This window comes from Sus scrofa, chromosome 8 (assembly GCF_054392235.1).
Source record: "Sus scrofa isolate SSC_HxYL_T2T_F1_AM1 chromosome 8, Sscrofa_HxYL_maternal_Yorkshire_Landrace_v2.0, whole genome shotgun sequence".
NCBI classification, from domain to species: domain Eukaryota; kingdom Metazoa; phylum Chordata; class Mammalia; order Artiodactyla; family Suidae; genus Sus; species Sus scrofa.
The window spans coordinates 57,822,501-57,840,000 of NC_139390.1; positions in this window are offsets into that span (position 1 = coordinate 57,822,501).

The following is a 17,500-nucleotide window of genomic DNA, read 5'->3' on the forward strand; positions in this document are numbered from 1 at the left end:
AGGGCAGACAGACTTCCGGCCCCAAGCAGTGATCTGGACCTCCAGAGGCCTTAGGACGACTTCACTGAGAACACGCAGAATCCGACCCAGCCACAGCGTCCTCTATACCTAGCTCTGTTTCACTTTCTCTGTCTCTCTCCCCTCCTCCTCTTTCTCCCTCTGATTCTGCCTCTCACTGTCTGCCTATCCTCCGTCCCTCCCTGTCTGTCTCTGTCTCTCTCCCTCACAAGCACACCACCGCGGGTCCCCCCCCTCCCCCCCCTTCTTTCTCCCCCCCCCCCCCCCCCCCCCGGCATATGCTATTATCCTTTTCCTTAAGACTGTGATTTACATGCCATGGAGTCTCCCTTCCCCAGGGAAACCTACAGTGCCTTTGTCCTTAAAAGAGGCAGGGGATGGTGGGGCTGAGGGCAGACATTATTTGAACAGGTGTGAGGACATACATAGGTCTACTGCCTCGGACTGAGGCCATTCTGAAGCTTTTCGGGGGCGTGGGAGATCACACTGTTCCCGGTGCGTGCGTGTGTGTGTGTGTGTGTGTGTGCGCGCGCGCGTGCAGGTGTGTGGGGAGGGAACCCGAATGGGGCACCCCCAGACCGACCGCTTCGGCTTTGGCGCTGGCATGTGGAGGATCTGGAATCCAGGGCCCTCTGGAAAGGACGGATGTGAGACGGACACCCTCTTCTTCCCGTCTTGAAAGCAGGAGAAAAACCTTCCTCTAGAAGCCCAAGTTCAAAGCCAGCTGTTTCAAGGAACGTCTGCCTCTGGCAAGGGGGAGGGGGAGGGCGAGGGCGAGGGGGCGGCCTGGAGGCAGCCTGGAGCACCCACGGCATGCATTCAGAAACCTCGTGCATCTCTCTTCCGGTGCTATCTTTGGGGGGACGTGGTACTCTTGGGCAAGTCCTCCGAACGATAGTGGAAACAAACATCTGTCTTCTCTCCCACACCTGGTGAATGCAGACAGACACACTGGAAGAGCACCCACCCTCCCTTTTCCCCCAAAGGACTCTTGTCACTGTACAGACGGGGGGGGGGGGGGGTGGCCCACGGGGGTGTCACACGCAGTCTTGGTGGCTCGTCTATGTTTCCAATCCGCCCAGGCAGTGCAGGCGGCCACCACTGCTGCTGCCACCTCTCACCGATCGTTCATCCTGTCCGTCAGTGCTATGACAGCACTAAGCTCTTCAGGGAGAAAATGCTCCCTGCCTTTCCTCTCGGAGGGCACACTGAGGGCACCCACTCCCATTAACAAAGTTTATTCACCTTGACAGGAAGAAAAGAGCTTGGGGTTTTTCACACCGCTGCAGATGACACTTTCCTACCGACTCTGGAATTCTCTTGCTCATTCTCCGGTGGGCCCGCCCCCCCATTTCAGGAGAGGGTGTTTGGTTCTGGGTTGGGGTGCGTGTGTGCGCGCGCGTGTGTGTGTGTGTGCGTGTGGGTGTGTCTGTGTCTTGCTTTTTCATTTTATTGGAATACAGTTGACTGACAAAGTTGTATGAACTTACAGGGTTGTTTCTGGGTGTTCGTCATGGCAGTGAAAGGAAACACCAGGATTTCCCTAGAAAGCCATCCCGTTCACCTGATCGGTGGCATGGAGGACATTCACATCCTCCTTGAGTTTCGCATTTGAAAGTGAGGGGCGGGTGCGTGCAGCAGGTCCCCCACCCCCACCCCACCCCGCGCCCCGAACGTGCCTCCCGCAGTGGCACTAGGAGTGTGTGCAATGAAAGGGACAGGACACCAGACACCAGAGGACCATTCTGACCCTCCTTTCCTTCTCTCTTCAGAAAGCAGGAAATAAATCTCTTGGGTGAAAGAAAAGTGTGCTCCCTGCCACGAAATTTGGGGGGGGGGGGTGTCGGGTTGGCGATAAGGACTTCACTGCTCCCATGGCTCCTGCAATGTTCACGAATCCTCCAAATCCTCAAGGCAAGATGGTTCACAACCAATACATGAGCGAGCTGTCAGAGACACCAGGGACTGAAACACTCCGTATTAGGGAGGGGTCCTCACTCACTTTCATGCAAAGGCAGCCACAACAGCAGCCTTTTCAAAGATGGCTGCAGGCAAGGGGGTGGGGGAGATGATGGAGAAAGTGGTGGTGGCGGCGGCGGCGGCGGCGGCGGCGGCGTGGCAGACTTGGATCACGTCCATTATGTTCATTCAACAAACAGTCGGGGCGATGGGAGAATGGCCGCTTGGTGGTCTGGGTTTCTCCAGGCTCCCTGGCCCACTCCCTGCCCCACACCCCCAACCCCCCACACCCCCTTGGACATGGGCAGGAAGGTTTCTAGAGAAGGCAGTGCCTGACCTGCTGGCTCTGTCACCCTGGGGGGAGAACATTTCGGAGAGTCGCCAGAGGCTTCAGACTTCCTACCCCTCTCCCTCCCCCACTCTGAACCCTGGTAACTAGACTTCATTCAACCGACACTTAGGATGGGTCATCCAACTGTTCTCTCATGAAGGAAGGAAGGAAGGAAGGAAGGAAAGAAGGAAGGAAGGTCGGTCGGTGGGTAGGTGGGTGTGTTTTCTGCGTGGGGTGAAGCCTTCCCTCCCTCGATGCAAGCCTGATATCCTCACCTGTCACAGAGACTGGACCCCTAAAAAACTACTGTGTCCGGTTTTCTCCCATTTAGGGGGTTCCAGAGTGTGTGTGTGTGTGCGTGTGCGTGTGCGTGTGCGTGTGTGCGTGCGTGCGTGCGTGCGTGTGTGTGTGTGTGTGTGTGTGTGTTGAGGGCCACACCCACGGCATATGGAGGTTCCCAGATGACGGATCGAATCGGAGGCTTTAGCTGCTGACCTCCTACACCACAGAAACAGGAATGCCAGGTCCGAGCCGCGTCTGGGACCAACACCACAGCTCACGGCAACACCGGATCCTTTACCCACTGAGCGAGGTGGACAGGCATCGAACCTGCAACCTCATGGTTCCTGGTCGGACTCATTTCCACTGCGCCATGGCGGGAACTCTGCTTTGTGGTTTTGGCGTTTGGATTCCAGAAGGTGGCGTAGGGGTCCCTGTTCGTCGTCTATTGGATAGAGACTCTTTTGTGTGTGTATATGTTCATCCCATCCTCCTCATGGATCCCTCTCCCCCGCCCTCATGATTTCTTTTCCCCCCTCTGCTTTTTAGGGCTGCCCTCGTGGCATATGGAAGTTCCCAAGCGAGGGGTTGAATCGGAGCTACGGCTGCTGGCCTACGCCACAGGCACAGCCATGTGGGATCCGAGCCGCGTCTGCGACCGACACCACAGCTCACGGCACTGCCTGCCGGATCCTTACCGCCCCCCTGAGCGAGGCCAGGGATCGAACCCACACCCTTCCCTGCAAAGGTTCCTCGTCGGATGCGCTTCCATGGTGCCACGACAGGAACTCCCCCGTGATGGTTTTTTTTCACGCTGGTGTTCCCACCCACAAGGAAGGAATGGCCCAATATTCTGGAATCACCTAGAGGGGAAAAGACGCTGAAAAAGAACGGAGGGATAGATGGATGTAGATGGATCACTGAATCCCCTTGACTGTACACCTGAAACGAACACAACATTGTAAGCAAGCCCACTGTATGCCGAGCTAAAGCAACAACAACAACCAACAACCACAACAACCACAACAAACTTACATCTTAAAAAAAAAAAAAAAAAAAAAAAAAAAGATGTCCCCTGCAGTTCCCATCAGGGCTCAGCGGTAATGAACCCGACTAGGATCCGTGAGGATGTGGGTTCGATCCCTCCCCTGGCCTCGCTTGGTGGGTTAAGGATCCCGCGTTGCTGTGGCTGTGGGGTAGGCCCGCAGCTACAGCTCTGATTCGACCGTGAGTCTGGGAACTTCCATAGGGCTGGGGCGTGGGCATTAAAAAAAGATATACTATATGCATACTATATACATATGTAGGAGTTCCCGTCATGGCTGGACGAATCCGACTAGGAGGCCTGAGGGTGCGGGTTCGATCCCTGGCCTCGCTCGTTGGGTTCAGGATCGGGTGTTGCCGTGAGCTCTGGTGTAGGTCGCAGACAGGGCTCGGATCCCGCGTTGTGCTGGCTCTGGTGTAGGCCGGTGGCTACGGCTCCGATTGGACCCCTAGCCTGGGAACCTCCATGTGCCATGGGTGCAGCCCTAGAAACAGAAAATAACTACGTGTGTGTGTGTGTGTGTGTGTGTGTGTGTGTGTGTGTGTGTGTATACAGATAGATATAGATATATAGATATAGATATATCACCTAAAGGCCCAGGACTAGAGAAAGCATTGGGTCATTAGGATCTAAGAATCTTCTCCCCGCCCCCCAAATCCATCCATCCATCCATCCATCCAACCCACCCTCCCTCCCTCCCTCCCTCCCTCCCTCTCTCCATCTTTCACTTTTCCTGATAAAGACAAAGGGACAAAAATTGTTTGTTTGGTTGTTTCTTTGTTTGTTCGTTTTTTTCTCAAAAGTTGTACATCTACTTTGTAACTTATACCTCTGTCAGAGGGATGGAGAATCCTTGACCTTTTCCTCCCTACCCAAATCCTTCCAGAAATCAGAAACTCAGTGGCTGGAAAACTGGACTGGATCCTGAAGTTTTTCCAGTTGCCTTCCATCTCTGGCTACAACTCTCTTCATCAGCGTTTCCCATTTTCTCCCACCCTTTGGACCTGGCATCCTTGCGGATGAGAACACGTATCGCTTGTCCCGAGGCCCTGAAAACGGAAGCCCGTGGAGTCCCTCGATGAACACATCAGAGAAATGGTCTCTGAGAGTGAAACCATCACCCTGTGTTCATTTCTCTAAGAGCCCCTCGGAAAGTTGGCCCCAACACCTGACGGCATTCTCAGAGGGGCCTTTCAAAAGACTGAAGGGGCGTTCCCGTCATGGCTCCGTGGTGAGCGAATCCGACTAGGAACCGTGAGGTTGTGGGTTCGATCCCTGCCCTCACTCAGTGGGTTAAGGATCCAGCGTTGCCGTGAGCTGTGGTGTCGGTCGCAGACACGGCTCAGATCCCACGTTGCTGTGGCTCTGGCGTAGGCTGGCAGCTATGGCTCCGATTCGACCCCTAGCCTGGGAACCTCCATATGCCATGGGAGCGGCCCAAGAAATGGCAAAAAGACAAAACAAACAAACAAACAAACAAACCGAGAAAACAAAAGACTGAAGGGACTTTCCCCTCTCCCTCTCTCTTCCCTCTGTCTCTCTCTGTCTCACTCACTGTCTCTGTCTGTCTCTCTGTGTCTCTCTCACACGTACACGCACACACACACAGAGTCACCGGCTCCGTTCTTCATATGTAACAGTTTGAAAGTTCCAGGAAAGTTTGGCAGCCCAAACCGGCCTTGGTACTCCAGCTCCAATTAAGTCTCAGAGACAGAGTTTTGGGTGAAGCATAAAGAACAGCTTTATTGCTTTGCCAGGCTAAGGAGGCCACAGCAGGCTAAGGACCTCAAAACTGTGTCCTCCCTTGAGAGGGGATAGCAAGGGGTTCTATAGGTTTAGCTTAATGGTGGGCATGGGGGTGGCGGAGCTGTCTAGAAGCATCAGGGTGCTTGCATTCTCCCTGGATAGGAGATTAGGATAGACCATTTCAAAGTCATCAAGGCTGGAGTCAGGTGGTCCATGGAATGTTTCTAGTGTCTTTGGGGTTATGGCATTTTGACCTTCTCTCCGGAGTGAAGATTGCTCATCCACGGGGTGGGGGGGGGGGCGCAATCCTTAGGGAGTGTTTCAAGGGTAGAGAAAACACCAGGTTCACTACAACTCTGACTCGACAGTAGTCATTAGTCATAAGTTCGTGGGCCAAGGCAAGCCATAACCTAATGGAGACTATTTCAAAGTAGCTTTTAGCTGTAACAATGTCTCTGGCTCCAACACACCAGCACTCCCGGGCTTGAGCTTGGTTTCAGTTTCAGAGGAGGGAACTCTGGCTCCAAGGATTAACCCCTTCGTTCCTTTGGTTTCTGTGGGCCTGGTTCGGGGAGCCCATCCACATCACCGCCTTTTGAGAGGCCATCTGACAACTGTTTCACCAAAGCGACGTCATCTCAAAACAAGGAAACCAGTTCCATAAATGGAGGATCTCTCCCTTCCCCCTCCCTCCCTCTCCTTCTCACTCTCCTCTACCCACAGCTCATGGCAACGTGGGATTCGTAACCCAGTGAGCGAGGCTGAGCATGGAACCTGCCACCTCATGGTTCCTAGTTGCATTTATTTCCACTTCTGCACCACGATGGGACCTCCCCAGCTCAGTTTTTCACACGTGAGGTTTCCCGGGACGTTTCGGAGGAGGCGGACCCCAAACGTGTCTCCATGCCCTGTGTGGGTGATTCCTGTGAGGTAAAATGACTTAAGGACCGGCCCACACCAAAGGGACACTCTGGCCCTCCTTTCTGGCCCCCAGACAGCAGGAGATGAAAATCTCCTCCTCGTGCAAAGGAAGATGGCAAGTGAAGATGTCCATTCCCACACCAAGGCCAACATGCTCCAGAAGTTTTGCGGGGTTTCCCGGGTTGGGAAATGGCGGGGGCTCCTTTGGCCTGACACGAGGCGAGTTTCGTGCACACATCCTCCCCCACCCCCCTCCATGCAGTCTGCGAGGGGCAGCCTGAGGGTAGGGAAATTGGGGAAAGAGGGGAAAAAAAACACTTTCCCTAAAGAGAAGCTCCAGGAAAAGTCACCACCTCTGACTTGACTGGAGAGTTTCTGCATTTGAATGAAGTGATTGAACCCAGGCCCTGAGGCCTGGATCTTCCTGATCTCCCCTCCCCCCCTTCCCGGGCGTGAGTCCAGGCGATTTGGGAAGCGAGAGGCGGCGCAGCAGGGATGGCGGCCGGGGGTGGGGGGTGGGGCGGGCAGCTGGGGCCGGGAGTGGGGGGGTGCGGGACTAATGAACCAGCGCCTGCCTGCCTGCCTGCCTGCCTGCCTGCCTGCCTGCCTGAACGAGCCCCTCCCCTCCCCCCCCACCCCCTCCCCACGCCCACCCGCCTGAGGGCGGGGATGGGGCCTGAGAGCTACGGGAAACTTCTTTGCTAGCTACTTGTCAGGGAGTGATCCCAGCTCAAAGTCCCTTTGCTTATTTCGGAACAAGGTCTGAGTCTCAGCTAGTACAGAGTTTCTGAATGTCTCGGCACATGGACTGGCCTGCACCAAACAAGCAGACAGGAAGAAAAATGAACACACAGAAACCCAGCTGGTCTCCTTCTCCCAGAGTCTCTCTTGGAGAAATTACCTTAAGCTCAGTGACTTTGCCCCGTCTCCCTCTGGTGCAAAGCCATCCCTGGAGGAGCCAGGTCTTACATGAGCAGGGCAGGGCAGGGCAGCACCACCCAGGTGAGCTGGAGAGTGGAGAGTCAAGTTGATAGATACCCCAAATGTGGCTGGCCAGGGGTCTGGGTTAGCATTCCGTGTGAACTCACACACCCAGGCACCTAGCACCGATTTCCCCATGTTCTTCCGACCGTGATTCTCACTCTTCTTCTGTCCCCCCCCCCCCCCCACCTTCGGCTTTTTGCCTTTTCTAGGGCCGCTCCTGCGGCATATGGAAGTTCCCCTGCCAGGGGTCCAATCGGAGCTGTAGCCGCTGGCCTACACCAGAGCCACAGCAACGCGGGATCTGAGCCACATCTGCAACCTGCACCACAGCTCACGGCAATGCTGGATCCTTAACCCACTGAGCAAGGCCAGGGATGGAACCTGCAACCTCATGGTTCCTAGTCAGATTCATTAACCACTGAGCCACAATGGGAACTCTGACTCTCCCTCTTCCCTGCCTGATACCTTAAGAGCCTGATCGTTTGTGGGGAAATGAAATCCCAGCTGGCAAGAGCCACCTTATCTTCCCAGCACACGAGAAAAGAATAGGCGCAGGCTCACATCCATCTTATGTTTCTATGCCTTGCCCTGGCCCCACCGTTTCAGAAAGCTGTGTCCCTCCACCTGTCAAAAGCCAAAGCCCAGGAGTTCCCGTCGTGGAATAGTGGAAAGGAATCCAACCAGGAACCATGAGGTTGCAGGTTCGATCCCAGGCCTTCCACAGTGGGTTTAGGATCTGGTGGCATCACCTTGCGCTGCGGTGTAGGTTGCAGACGCAGCTTGGATATGATGGTGCTTGTGACTGTGGCATACGCCCCAGCAGTTGTAGGTCTGATTCGGCCCCTAGCCCGGGAACCTCCATATGATGCGGGGGGGGGGGGGGGGTAGGGGGTAGGGGGAGGCTGCAGCCAAAGCCCAAGGAAGAAAGACAATCAGAATGTTGCGTGGAACTCCTGGAGACTTAACAGCCACCACCAGTCATGACCATGGCTGTCAACCGACACCAGAGCCAAAGAAATGTCGGATCAAATAGGAACCTGCCACTTACACCAGTACTCACCACAATGCAGGACCACAAAAACAAAGGAACAAGAAACCAAAACTAAATAATTGCCCAGGAGCAGCAGGTGCAGGAAAACCATGCTGACTCTCACCCCCCAGAAGCCAGAGGTAACCTATTTATCACCCCACACGCACACACCTCAGCACCACCAGCACCAGCACCCCACCCCCCCACCCCAGGATCGAATCTGCATCCTCGTGGGTGCTCCTCAGCTTTGTTACCAATGAGCCACAATGGGATCTCCCCAATCCAGGTTTTTATGTTTCTTTTTTTTTTTTTTTTTTTACCCTTGCTTTCTTCGGGTGGCACTCACGGCACACGGAGGTTCCCAGGCTAGGGAATCAGAGCTTGAGCCACTGGCCTACACCACAGACACAGCAACACCAGGTCCGATCTGTGTCTGCAACCTACACCACAGTTCAGGGCAATGCCAGATCTTTCACCCACTGAGCGAGGCCAGGGATCAAACCAGCACTCTCATGGATGCTAGTCAGATTCCTACCTGCTGAGTCACAATGGGAACTCCACTAAATACATAAATTTTTTCAAAGAGAGAGAGAGAGGGAGGGAGAGTGTGTGTGTGTGTGTGTGTGTGAGAGAGAGAGAGAGAGAGAGAGAGAGAGAGAGAGAGAAGGTCTGGTATCACTTGGGGAAAAATAAAATTATGCTTGGAGAAAAATATCTGTCCCTAGAGATCATTCACAATGGCTTGCTCTGCCTGTTCATTTCTCTCTTTCTTCCCTTTTCTTTTTTCCTTCCTTTTCTTTTCCTTTCGCATCTGTCTGTGCCGTGTGTGTGTGTGTGTGTGTGTGTGTGTGTGTGTGTGTAGTCTTCTTTTAGGGCTTCACATGTGCCATTTTGTAGGTTCCCAGGTTAGGGGTCAATGCTAGTCGGGTTCGTTTCCACCGAGCCACAACGGGAATTCCTGCCTTGTGTTTCTTTATCTTTGTTCTGTTACTAGGTGCTAGGGATTCCTTTTTGTTAAGTCCAGTCACTTAAATAAGGGTGTTTGCAGGGTTGCCTAAAGCATCAAAAATGTATTTTCTCATTAAATATTGGAATGTGGGGAGTTCCTGTTGTGGCTCAGTGGTAACAAACCCGACTAGTATCCATGTATGCCGGTTCGAACCCTGGTTTGGGAACTTCCGTATGCCACAGTTATGGCTCTAAAAAATCCTCTCTCTCTCTCTCTCTCTCTCTCTCTCTCTCTCTCTCTCTCTCGATAATATACACATACACACACACATCCATACGTACATACCTATGTACACGTATACATATACATTGGAATTTGGTCTGCCATCGATGAGATGCTCCCTCTTTGTGTGTTGTTCATTTTGTTTTTTGTTTTTTAGGAGTGCACCCTTGGGATATGGAAGTTCCCTGGGCTAGGGGTCGAAGAATCGGAGCTGTAGCTGCTGGCCTGCACCTCAGCCAGAGCTATGCCCTGCCAGATCACCCGATCTGAGCTGAGCGGCCACGTCTGTCACCTACACCTACCTCCCCCTGAATGAAGACGTATTTTCAATACATCTCAAGTGGAGAAAAACTTGCTAAAAATCACTTTATTTGTCATGGAAACCATATCTTCTAGCAGACATGGCACAAAAGCCAGTGTTTATGGTCATCACACCACAGACATCAGAATTCCAAGCTTCTAGGGGTTTCTGGGGGCGGGGGGTGTGTCCCCAGGGCCTGTGGAAGTTCCATGCCCGCCGCCACTGCCACTGACTGCTGCCGCCCCTCTGCCACCACCCAGGGATCCTTCGCCCTGGGTGGGTGGGGGGAGGGAGAGGGTATCTCAGCAGAAACGATCTTATCTTACGGGGTTTATGGGTGGCTAGAAGCATGTGGTTCTGTTCATGTCATGCTCGAGGTTTCGGTTTTTGCCCTCCTACCTACCCAATGGTCGGCAGATGGAATTCTTCTGGTTTTCTCTGGCCATCCCTCTCCTCGAACTCACGGGTCCAGTTTTTCTCCCACATTTGACTTTTCCGGGAGATCCACAAAAGGAAGCGCCAACCCTTGACATCCACCGACAAGAGATCACCACCCTCTGCCCCTCTTTAGCCCCTTCTCATCCTCATGCCTGCCTGCACACATCGGAGACATTTCCAAGTGCCCAGGAGGATCCTTGGACCCTGACACCTCGAAATCTTCCCTGAGCAGCAGTGCTCGGGACTCAGACCTGGGGTTTATCACGGGCTCCAACCACGACCTTTGGTTTTCCTGGGCTGGGAGATCGGTTTCATGAGATGGAACCGGCTGCGGATTCAGCTTCTGGATCTGGAATGTGAAACGTTGTACACGACTTTTTTCAAGGCATGACTGTAGGGGAACGAAACCTTGCCCCCCCCCCCCCAACCCGCCACATCCCAGATGTCACATGAGCACGGGGAGGAATTCTGTGGAGCTGGAAACAACCATGACCCAAAAGAACACAGGAAGGAATTCCTGTCATGGCGCGGCGGAAACGAATCGGACTAGGAATCACGAGGTGGCAGGTTTGATCCCTGACCTCGCTCAGGGGTTTAAGGATCTGGCATTTTTCCGCGAGCTGTGGCATAAGGTCTCAGATGTGGCTCGGATCCCGCCGTTGCTGTGGCTGTGGCTCAGGCTAGCAGATGCAGCTCCGATTCAACACCAAGCGTGCGCGCGCGCGGGGTGGGGGGGGGGTGGGGGGGGAAGGGAAGCAAACCTCCTAAGAACGACGAAAGTGCAGTTAGGAAACAGAAAATGATGATCCCGGAAGTCCACTTGAATGTGGTTGGGAATCATGCATAGGACCACACCGCCACCGTGTGAGAGACCAGTGCAAGACAGCTGAACAATACAAAGCGGGGTGGGGGGGGGGGGTGCTTGGCGGGGGTTGGAGGAGGAGGAGGAGGAGGAGGAGGAGGAGGAGGAGGAGGAGGAGGAGGAGGAGGAGGAGGAGGAGGAGGAGGAGGAGGTGGGGGGAGACGGCGGCACTGGTGGTGGGCAAAGGTGCCTCTGGGCGAGGACTTTGGTGACCATATTCTCATGGCAGGCTTGAGAGCCCAAAAGATGACATGGTGGAGGCTGAAGTTAAATTTGGTCAAAAGGAAAACAACCATGAGAAAAGATGCGTCCACCCACACATAGAAAAGATATCGTGCCAAGAATGGGAGCCCTGTTCCAATGGCTCTTCCTGGGATTGTGGGAAATGAATCGATAGCAAGAAGATGCTTTCACATCCATGTCTTCAATGACTCCTGTACTAAGTGCGTCGTGGTTTTGCCAGTTTGGCAGAGTTGTGGAATGTCATCCGGCAATTGCATCTCCCCTGCCCAACCAGCAAGATGGAGTTGTTCTTTTTTTTTTTTTTTTTTTCCTGCTGCACTGCCTTTCCTGTGCCAGGGATCGAACTTGAGGCTCAGCTGTGACCTAGGCACAGCGGGAACTCCGAGATGGATTTCTTTTTCCTTCTTTTTCTTTCCTTCCTTCCTTTCTTCCTTTCTTTCTTTTCTCTCTCTCTCTTTCTTTTTCTTTTCTTTCTTTCTTTCTCTTTCCTTCCTTTCTTTCTCCTTTCTTTTTCTTTCTTTCTTTCTTTCTTTCTTTCTTTCTTTCTTTCTTTCTTTCTTTCTTTCTCTCTCTCTCTCTCTCTCTCTATCTTTCTCTTTCCTTCCTTTCTTTCTTTCTCTTTCTTTCTCTCTCTCTCTCTCTCTCTCTCTCTTTCTTTCTCTTTTCTTTCTTTCTTTCTTTCTTTCCTTCTCTCTCTCTCTCTCTCTCTCTCTCTTTCTGGTTTTTTTTTGGGGGGGAGCCACACCCGCAGCACATGGAGGTTCCCAGGCTAGGGGTCAGTTCGGAGCCTTACCTGCCGGCCTACACCACAGGCACAGCCACGCGGGATCCGAGCCGCGTCTGTGACAGACACCACAGCTCACGGCAATGCCAGATCCTTAACCCAACAAGTGAGCCAGGGATCAAACCTGCAACCTCATGGTTCCTGGTCGGATTTGTTTCCACTACCCCAGGATGGCAATCCTGAGACTTGCAAAGTTTATTGTTTGTTTCGGGTTTTCTCCACCCCCTCTCCCTCCTGTTTCAGCTTTATGTTTTACTTTTTGGCCACACACACGGGCAGCAAGTGGAAGTTTTTCCTGAGCCAGAGATGGAACCTGCACCACACAGGGGCAACCAGAGCCACCGCGGTGAGAAAGCAGGAGCCTTGACCCTGTTGGTCGTGGGCTTCCTTCTTCTTCTTCATCTGTTGTTGTTTTTTGGGTTTTTTTTGGGGGGGGGGTTGTTTTCCTTTTTTTGTTTTGTTTTGTTTTGTTTTGGATGAGATTTCAGTTCACCCCCCCACACATACACACACACTCATAGTGTTGCGTTGTACTTTCCCTCCGTTGTGGTTGGTCAGTCATGCTGAAATCCATGTTTCTATGACCTGACCACCAGAGCATTTGCCCCAGGCAGCCATTTGTTCTCTTTGGACTTTGTCTCAGTCTATGCAGAGAGAGATTTTCATTTCCACTTTCCTAGGATCGACTGTATCCTTCTCTCCCTTCCTAAGCTTCTGGGCTTTGCTTGTCTGCTTTTGACAGACCGTCTCCGTCGGTAAGGGTGGCAGGTATACCGACTCCTGCGTTGTCGTTCTCCGAGAGCTTGCCGGGTTTCGTTTTTGCCAGTCCCCGCCTACCCTCCCGCCCTCCCTCTCTCCCTCCCTCCTCCAGCTCCGTGCAGGGAGGTGGGGTGGGGGTGGGGGAGAGAAGAGAAGGTGGAGGGGAACCTGAGATCTCTCTCGCTAGTGCCACCCTCACCGCGCCGGCTTCTCTCTGGAATTCCCAAGCCCAGGAAGGGACATGCTTGGGGGAGCGAGCGCGGCTCCTTCTAGGCAACAGCGAGAACCTCTTCCCAGCTCCTTCCCCGCCGCCGCCGCCGCCGCCGCCGCCGCCCCCCTCTTTCCATCTGCTGCCATCACGCCACGCAGTGCCTTGCCAGGAGGCAGCTCCGTAGTGGAAGCCTCGCGGTCGTGCAGGACGCCTGGCGCCTCGGCCCCGGGAAGAGCTCGGGCATTTGGGTGGCCGGCGCTGTGTCGTTGTGTCGCCGCCGGCCGGCCGGCCTTCCGGATCTGTCCTGGTGACGTTGGTGGCGGTTGTCGCGTGCCATCTAGTGTCCGCTTTTATATCGTCCCTTCCCTCTGCAGCTTTGGGGACCTTCGCGAGGGATGTGACTCAGCCATCCGGCCTGAGTCAGAGTTCCGGGAGGCTGGCGACACTGGCGGCGACAGCTCCGGTGGCTCAGAGGCCTGGGAGTGTCCCTCTCTCACCGGAGATTGGGCGTGCAGGCCTGTGAGGGAGTGACTGTCACCGCGCTCCCCAGGCAGGTTCTGGGGCCGCCTGGCCGGGTCGACCAGCATCCGCTCTTGCCGCTCCGGCCCCGGGGACCGACCAGGCCTGGGCCGGGCCGCCTCCCTAGCGAGGGGAGAGGGTGTGCGGCGCCCGGGACTGCCTGTGCTCGGGTGGCCTGGCCTTGTCCCGGGTCGCCCTTTGGAGCGTGAATGACTCCCGCCCGCCGTCCCTCCAGCCTCTCATCCCCGAAGTGAGGAGCGGCCCGGGCTGTGCGCTGTGAGGGCGTTGGAGGGCGCGACAGGCTCGGTGGCCGGCACGCTTGTTTCCCGGTCGTCATGCCGGCATGGGTCCCTCCCCCCCTGCCCCCCGACTGATGGCTACCGCCGGCCCGTGCGGAGTCGTACTGACGAGGTCTAGACCGGCACAAGCCGTGAGGGGTGGAGCGGAAAGGGTGGCTCGGGCCCCGGCGCCTTCCTTCGCGGGGTCCGTTCGTCGGAGGCGCCTCCGTGGAAACATTTTTTTTCCAAGTCCTGATGGATCCGGAGATGGTGGATGGTACCCCGCCGGCCCCCTGCTCCCGGGTGTGGCCGGGAAGGGTGCACCTGGGCCTGAGGCGTGCCCATGTAGGGTCCCGGTCGTTGGACAAGACTTCGTTTCCCACGCTCTCATTCCCCCCCCCCCCGCCCCCCCGCCCTCGGAGTGTTTCCCTGTCGGTCGGTCGATCTGTCGGGAGGTGGGGACCGGCCTGAGCTGGATGGTGTGTCCTGGATTTTGGGGGAGCCAAGTCCCCGTCTGGAGCTCCGGACAGACCGATACCTGCCCGCGTGGGCAAGCCGGGAAGGGCTTCCCCGGCTGGCCGGCCGGCTCCACCTCCTTCCTGTCCCTGTCCCTTCCTTGCGGTCACGCTCCCCGGGTCGACCAGATGGCCCTGAGAGCGCTGGGTCTGGCGACTCTAGGGCAGGGCTGGGGGACAAGTGTCCGGATGGGGGTTCCGGGGATACCCCCACGTCCTGTGGGTGGGCCCCGCTGCTGGGCATGGACATTTTTCGCGGCCGAAATAGGCCTTTTCTGTCACCAGGTAGATGCTGACACGATCCTCTTCAGCGCCTGTCGCTGGAGACCTTGGGCCTCTGGATGCACGTGGGGGGCTTTGGGCTTTCGGCTGCTGTCCAAGGCCTGACCCTGCCCTTTGCACCCCGCGTGGGGGCCGCTCGCCTGGGCCTGTGCGCCGGCTCTCGCTTGTGCATCCAGCTGGCCCATGCTGCGGTGTCCCCTCCGGTCTTTGGCTGACCCGAGGGCGGCAGGGCGCGTGGCCCTGTGGGGTCTTCTACCCTGTGTGCCTCCCTGCTGCGGGCACCCGGCGGCTCGGCTGGAACAACCCCACCCTGTTGGCTCCGTGCCACGTGTCAGGCATTCTCCCTCCCGGGGTTGTCAGCCGCTGTCTCTCCCCTGAGAGAGGAAGGGGAGGAGGAGGAGGAGGAGGAGGAGGGGGGGCCGGTGAAGCTGAAGCAGGCCCCCGTGGTGATTGTCTTTGCTGGCCCTCCCTCCCTCCCTCCCTCCCTCCCCTCTTCTGGGCTCTTCCCTGGCTCTGCCAGGACTGATCGATGTGGTGATGTGGCGCTCTCCTGGGCTTGGGCTTAAGCCGCGCCAGGTGAGGGACGGCCGCTCATGGTGAGTTGGGCCGCGCCTCTCATTCTGTCGCGGGCCCCTCGCTGCTCCTCCCCCACCTGCGGGTGGTGTGGGGGAAGGCAGGGGTGCGGCCTCCAGCCTGACCTCTGGTCTCCCGCCCTGCTGCCTTCGGGTGTCAGTCGGGGGGGGGGGCCTGGGTCCTTTGGGACGCAGCAGGCATTCTCGCTTTGCCTCCTTGGCGTGTGCCTTGCGAGCGGTCCCTCCCCAAAGTGGGGGGAGGCCTCCCTCGCTGCCATGCTTCGCATCCCTGCGGGTGCGTGAGCGTGCCTCCCCTGGTCCTCTGTGGTGCCCCTGGAGTACTCCGGGTTGCCTGTCAGATGCCCGAGGCCGAGCGGTGGTGTCGTTTTCCTCTCCCAGCGGTGAGTCCCCTCGGGTCCCCACTGTGGTGGTGGCGTGCCCCACGAGCAGCTTCCTAAAGCTCAGGGGAGGGGGTCGAGACGGTAAGGCAGGGGAAGCTTGTGTCCCCTCCCCGGGAGGGGCTCAGGTGGACCCCTTGTCATGGGTCTCCCTCACTGTGTGCCAGTGAGGGCAGCCCTTGGCCCTTGAGTGGCACGCCCCATGCTTCTCCCTTGACCGGGAAGGCTGCATGTGGTCGTGAGAGCGACCGCGGTGGGCCGGGAGATGTGAAGGGGGGGTCCCCGTCTGGCTTTCCGGACGTGGCATCCCTCCACCCACGTGGAAAAGTCTGAAAGGCAAGCCTGGTGGCAGCACAGACTCTTGCCCTCCCGGCTCTGACCGTGGACGCTCACATGGGCTGTGTGCTTTACCCATACCGCAGACCCCCCCCCCTTCTGACTTCCCACTTTTTGGGAGTGTTCCCACTCCCGTGGGTCCCCGAAGGGGCGAGCGATGGTGTGTGGGGCACGACGCGCCCTCGGTGAGAAAGCCTTCTCTAGCGATCTGAGAGGGGGGCCTTGGGGTACCTGGACCCCCCAGCCGCCGCCCCTCCTGAAGTCTGCAGGGCAGTAGCTGCCGGCGCTACTTGCCACAGCGTGTGGGCAAGAGCCGCCCTCGCGCGAGGGGTGCGCTGGCCCCCGCGGTGGGGGCCAAGCGCTGCTCTTTTGCCTAATGCGGCCTGTGCCTCCCCCCTCCGAGTTGGGGGAGGGTCACGCCGGGCCGGGCCGGGTTTTGGCGTCCAGCGCCGGGCTGTGTGCTGCGTGGGCGCGTGGTGCCCCTCCCCTTGGAAGGGGAAGTGGAGGAGGGGGATGCGCCCCGTCCCCCGGCGGCCTCTGCCCCTGCCTCCCCCGCTGCGAGCCGCCCGTCGGTTCTTCCCGCACTCGCCTGGGGTCGCAGCTGGTGGTGTGGAGGTGGTGAGCGAGCATGGTTCGGGCCGCCTCGCTCAGGAGCGTTTCCCCCAGGCGTCAGGCCCTGGAGGGTGGACTAGGTGAAGGACGGATGAGATGAGGGTGGAAAGATGGACGGATGGGTGAGATGAGGCGGACGAACCCCCCCCACGTGGCAGGGGGGGGGAAGCCTTTGCACATGGGGCCCTGGTTGGTGGGGCCGGGTCGTGGAGTGCTCTGGGGCGACTGAGGCCGCCTGGTGTCCCAGGTGTCATGGGACTGCCCTCGTGTGTGTGGTGGTGTGACCCCGTGCTGGTTTGCCTGGCGTGCCTGGGTCCTTTCTCCTCTCCCTGGGCAGGCACCCGCGTCCCTGCCCCACAGCCCTTGCCCCGTGTGCATTGCCGCCCTTCCCCGGTGCTGCCGGCCCTCCCCCTGCCCCGAACAGGTGACCGCCCTGCCTTGCCTGTGCCATGTCTCTCTCCCTCCCGCCCCCGCGTCAACCGGGGACCTGAAATGGCCTCACCTCGTGTGGGTGTCACCCCCTGGCCGCCGTGGCCGGGCGGGTGTCCCTGGGTGATGTGCTTCTCGGGTGTCCCCCTGTGCGCGGGGGGGTGGGGGAAGAGGGTTGGGCACGGCGGGTGCGTGTGGGGTGTGGGGGGTGGTCGTCGGTAGGTGCCTTGGGAGACTTGTTTCCACGGGGCCGGCTGTGGCTCATCGGTGTCGTCGGTGGCGGTCGTGGGGCCCCCGCGAGGGGGGGCCCCCCAGGGGCTGAGGGGGAGGCCAGTCGGCGTCCTGGGTGTTGCGGCGGGACCGCCGTTGTGCTGGAGGCCTCTGGCGGTGAGACCCCGTGTGGTGCCCTGGCAGCCG